This window comes from Apium graveolens, unplaced genomic scaffold, assembly GCF_009905375.1.
Source record: "Apium graveolens cultivar Ventura unplaced genomic scaffold, ASM990537v1 ctg8062, whole genome shotgun sequence".
NCBI lineage: Eukaryota > Viridiplantae > Streptophyta > Magnoliopsida > Apiales > Apiaceae > Apium > Apium graveolens.
In genome coordinates, this window is record NW_027420857.1 from 33,876 (window position 1) to 40,004 (window position 6,129).

Consider the following 6,129-nt stretch of genomic DNA (forward strand, 5'->3'; position numbering starts at 1 on the left):
TGGTAGTAGCAGACTAATATTCCGAAATTAGTTCCTGTAACAACATCAACCATCCTAATTAAATTTCAAATTTGATCGATCAGTTGCAGAAGCTCATACATAAAGCACATGTATTTCATAAAGAGTACTATTAAGGGAGAGTGAGAGAGAGGGAGAGAGGGAGAGAGAGAGAGAAGGAGAGAGAGAGCGGGAGAGAGAGAGAGAGAGAGATTTTGTTCTGAAGTGCATGTACAGGAGATAAATGTGATTGTGTTTGTGTTTTTACAATACCTGAACAAAAAAGAAACCTCAGGAACCGAACTATATTTAGCAAAGCTTCAAGTGCCTGAAATAAAATATGAGCAGAGAATTAAAATATGAAGCAAACAAAAAGAAAGAAATGGAGTGCTTGATGGCTATGCAGAATGACAACAGAGGGTTACATTTATATGTATGTAGTCACGTACACATGTATATTCCGTCAATCTTACTATTTTTTTTAACACTCCCGTCTCATCCAGGATTTGAGATTTAGAATCCTAATAATATATATAGTGTTGTAAGATCCCTACTAAAAGATCGTTGTTAGTTAAGTAATAACAGTACCTTTTTAGTTGATCCTTTAAATCTGGATAAACTACCAACCATTCTAATAATTTTTCTATCTTCATATTCGCAAGAAAGTCTAACACGTGACTATAAATTCAGAATTTATAGGCACATTGATATAAATTTATGATTTTTTCTAATTTTCTTTAATGGACGGAGGCAGCACATGAAAAATATATAATCAATACTACAAGTTGGTTACAATATTTTTACTTTTCAATTTTGTCTCAGCTTTTATGTAATTTGTATTATGTGTTGGAATATTTGAATCTGATATTTTGTGTATTAAGTTAAAAACGTGTTCAAGAAATTTGGCAACCACAATTATGTTATGACAATTACAGAGCACATGTGAAATCTAAGTAGGGATTTATAAAATAAATTTCAGAAGGAAAGCGAACCGTGATAACAACATATTTCCTAAGAGATATGACCAATGTTTATATTACTAATAATTTTTGCAATACAACATGTCATATGGGTACGTATGTGTGTGCATGATGGCGTACTCACCATTGATCATGTCCGAAAACCCCATGCTTTCCTGAATGATTGAAAGGGAAATCAGAGGACACAAACATTTTTTACTAGTAGCAGAAGGTAACAAGAACATGAAAATACGAAGTTTGCATTTCCATATAATGTTCCTAATAGCTAGCTACATATTACTGACTTTGACCACATATATGTCTTCCTTATACTATCACACTTATAATTTTAGTATAAAGATCAATTAAAGGTACCCCTAGATTCTTTTTTTATTGTTTATTTCTACAAACTTGATCTAGCAATCAATCCTAACTTCAGTTTACTAAGGGAGTTTTAAATTTTGTTTTTTTACTTTTATTTAAACATGAATTTTTTTTAAATTTGTTTTGTCGTACTTGGCATCTTCCATTCTCCCGCATTGTTTAGTAAAGGATCAAGAAACAAGTTTGAGAAATATTTTTTTCAGCATTCAAGAAATGCAAGAGTGACATTTCGTCATAATTCATTTCTATTCGTCCTAATGCAAATTTTTGGTCAATTTTTATTGGGCAAAATTATATAGAAAATATTGTCCAAAAAATATAGAATAATTGTGTATATATAACTAACATCATTCCTTTTCTCATTATAATGATCCACCCAACCGTCATCTTGTTCACTATCTTCTTGTCTCCCTGAAGTAATTATCTAATTCGGTGGCTTGTCTATTGGAGTATTTTCACGAGTAGAAAACATAATGAAAGGATTACATTGATCAATTATCTCTTGTCAATAAAAATGAAAATAAAGTATATTCTTAATTAATTTATAATTGTTTCTTAGTTTAATATTATTCTTAACAAGCCAAGATGAGCTACCGCAAAAATATGTATCAACCTCAAGTTTCTAAAATAATAGAGCCATACACGATCTTTCATCAAATGAAAATAAGCCAATACATATTTGTGTCGTTCACGAACAGCTTGTGAAAAATAACATTTATTATCTAAAAAAAGTTCAAACCCGCCCACTAGAACCACTATAATTATCACTTTCAACACAACTGAAAAAGCTTAAATTTGAATTTATTATTCTCAAATGATTTATGGATTACATATTTAAGTGTAATTTTAAACTTAAAATATTAATAATCGGGATGTATGTCAATTTTTTTAGATTTAACTAGCCAAGTTCAAGTCTAATGATCTCGTGCCGAGCTCAAGCCACACATGCTAATAGCTCGGCCTGAGCTCGTTAGCTTAACCCACACATTCTTATATTCGAGTTCGAGTTCCTAATAAACCATGTCGTTATCAGGCCGGTTTGTTCACCATTTACATATTTATAGCCAACTCTATTTGTAATAATTCAGGTTCAATATATGGCATGGAATTGGTAGCGTGTACATACGAGGGTACATGTAAGGGTACATATAAGAGCAACATAATAAAAACATCTAAAGTGTAGTGTTGAAAATTTTGGCATAAATGAAAAATATATATGAAGGAGTATTACCGATAGGTAAACCATGGTGCAGAGACATCCATCTTTTCTGGAGCATTTACTTCATTGTTTACTGCAAATAATTCATAAACATATAAGTAAATATGTATTGGTCACTTGAGCAATAAAGATTTTTAAATCATGCTGGAATACTGAATATTTACTATGTTATGTGTATTTTGGGGAGAAAACTCATATCAAATTGGGGTAAGGATCATGTTCAGTAATCACGTAAGGTTGATCCAAATCTCGTTACACCAATATCCAAAATTGATATCATTAAGTCACTTGACACGGTTGATGGATATTTGAAATTGAATTAGAAATCGAACAAAAGAAATAATATGCTATGTATAAATAAATATTCAGATTTTCGACTAAGTTCGAATATGGATTCATTTTTTATTTAGGAGCAAAATAAATGTGAACTAAATCCTTTTCGGTTTGATAAAAAGATAAATTCAGAAATTTGGTTTCAATTACACCTAACCGAGGCAATCAAAATTTATCTATACATTTATCATCCAAATTAAGAAATTTAAATATAGCTTACCTTTGAACTTGAGAAAAGTCATGATGCAATTCAATTTGCATGAAAATATTGGGGTCGCGGAATATTGAAGATCTGTAAAAAATCGCAAACCAGTAAAAAATATTAAATCACGTATAAATAAAAAAGAACATAACATGGTGACATAATGTTTTTAGATTCTTGTTGGTATAATGTTGTTTTATGTTGGATATAATCAACTGATGAAGAAATACTTACATTTGTACATAATTAATACTTCAACACATATTTCGATTTAAATAGATTGTAAAATTTTGAGATACATACCAAGACGGAGATAGTCGGATGTGTACCGAGGGATAATGTAAAGAATGGAAAATGAGATTTCTTATATGGAGGGGATTGAAAGTATTCGTAAAATATGATAAACTTCTAGAGAGCAGTTTTGCAAACCTGATTGTTTGAATGGAAAAGGGAAGTGATTATATATCTCGCGATTTGACATAAATACACATAAACAACTATCTAACCAGCCTCTTGGATGTATAAACTAGTTAAATTTTATAAATATTTGCAGAAGAAATCAAGAGATTAAGCCAAAGAAAGAGATGGTTTGATAAGATATATGAACAAGAGAGCGGCGGTAAGGGGGTGTAAAACCCTAAAATGAATACATGATGTGATAAATATATATATATAAATATCATCCTATATCAACGGATCAGATTGGTTGATATTATGTATATCTGACGGCTGTTAACTAATCAAGGTTAAACTCGATTATGGTTAAAGGAACTAATCGGGTCGAATTAATATATTTTTATGAGAATATCATATTCAAATGAACGTCTCTAGCCATTCTCTTTTACTTTGAATGTATTAGATTAATTAACTTTAGCAATCTATTTAGATTTTACAATATTATCTTAAGAGTATATTCGCTAATTAGATTTAATATAAGTATTAGCTTAAAAGGAATTTATATTTTGGTTCTATGTAAGTAGAAGTTATGTTCTTAATATTGGAAAATTGTTAATATTTATATGTTAAACAACATGTAACTTATCATCATATTGTTAATGCATTAAGGAATTATCAAATAAAGCATTAAAATTTATGATAAAATGAAATAGAAGAAAGGAAAACAAACTGTAAAATAAACTTTAAAATTTATAAGCAAGTCCGGTCATAGGATAGTAGTGACCAAGGGCTTGGGCTCAAACTTACAAGGGCCCTATTTTTTTAGGTTTTATTAGTGTAGAGAAAATAAAATTTATTCTTCAAAATATGGAAAAAAAATTATTTTCACTTTTGATGCACTTAACACTCTTTACCCTATAAAAATTAAATATTCCTTTCTCTTTCTTTACTCCGATACACACTTTTCTTATTGTCAAAATTATCTCATCCTACAATAAACAGGCCTACAATTATTTATTGTTCTACAACGAAAGCAAAACCCAAGTTGAATAAATAAGAATAAGAAAATAAACGAAAATCACATAAGACAAAGATTTATGTGGTTCAGAAATTCCTACTCCACAAGCTTTGTATTGATCTCTCACAATTCGTTATGTTATGATTTTACAATTACATTAGTATTTATAAGAGAAGAAACTGGTCCTAAATCAAATAATGCTCCATATCTGAAAAGTAAACTAATCCATAATCTAAGCTGAATCTGAATCTAAATAGTCTATTTTCATGGACTTAATTAATAGACTCCACAAACCCAACAATTTCCCACTTGGAGTCTAACATCTTCACTTCACTCTTGTGAATATAGTATTATCTATACTCCAATCAATAATTCTAACTAGTGCAGCCTTCTCATCAATCAATTTTTAAGGCCAGTTGAAGTTACGCAAAGCTTCAACTTTTCATTGGTTACCACCTAAGTCAACATATCTGCAAGATCTTTTGAACCAAGGATTTTCTTTAGGGACAAAGTATCATTGCTTATCAACTCTCTTGCAAAGTGATATCTAGCTGAATATGCTTCATCCTAGCATGAATCACAAGATTCTTCACAAGATGAATAGCACTCACAAGATTCTTCACAAGATGAATAGCACTCTGACTATCTGCCTGTTTCCTGCCCAACTCCTCCAGAAAATTGTTCAACCAAATCATCTCCTTGCTAGCTTCAGAGATCAGGGCAGCACTCTTCCGAGCCCGTTTGAATCAGTACGTAAGAGTTTAGCCATATATTCTGCTTCAGTGGTTGAAAGAGCAACACTCTTTTGAAATCGAGACATCCAACTAACTGCGGTGCCACCCAAAGTAAAATATAACCCATTGTACTTTTTCTTGTATCCAAATATCCACCCAAATTTGCATCAGGGAATCCTTCAAAGATAAGATTTTTCTTACTGAAATATAATACAACCTTGGATGTGCCTTTCAGGTAGCGTAACAACCACTTGACTGCTTCCCAATGCTCTCTTCCTGGATTAGACAAAAACCTACTAATGACTCCCACTGCATGAGCAATGTATGGTCTTGTACACACTATAACATACATCAAATTGCCAACTGCAGACTCATGGGGAACTTTAGCCATATCTTTTATTTCTTCATCCATTTTAGGTGATTGCTTCTTCATGAGATTAAAGTAACTCACCAATGATGTACTTATTGTCTTCGCATCCTGGACACTGAATATTTACAACAATTTCTCAACATCTTTCTTCTGAGATAATTTCAAAGTACCTTCAGGTCTATCACTTATGATGTTCATACCAAGTATCTGTTTTTCTGCACCCATATCCTTCATCTCAAACTCCTCAGAGATCTGTCTCTTTAGCCTGTTGATTTTCCTCATGTTTGATCCTGTTATCAACATGCCATCAACATATAACAACAATATGATATAAGATAAATTAAACTGTTTAAAGTAACAACAATGGTCCATAGCACTCCTCATGTACCCATTCTGGAACCCAGACCGAAAACATTAAAAAACACATCATAAAGCTGTCAAACTTCAAGTACCGTTGTCTTGGTGCTTGCTTTAAACCATACAAGCTTTTTATAAGCTCGCAAATAAGTTTTTCTTT

General features: G+C 31.4%; 1 long non-coding RNA gene across 1 annotated transcript; it reads right to left on the reverse strand.

The window, feature by feature from the left end:
• Window positions 1–1,100: 1,100 nt before the first annotated feature.
• Window positions 1,101–3,209, reverse strand: LOC141704628 (uncharacterized). Its single transcript, XR_012568025.1, has 3 exons — window positions 3,113–3,209; window positions 2,572–2,632; window positions 1,101–1,132 (listed from the first exon to the last, which is right to left on the reverse strand). It is a non-coding gene; the product is annotated as an uncharacterized LOC141704628 (long non-coding RNA).
• Window positions 3,210–6,129: the final 2,920 nt, after the last annotated feature.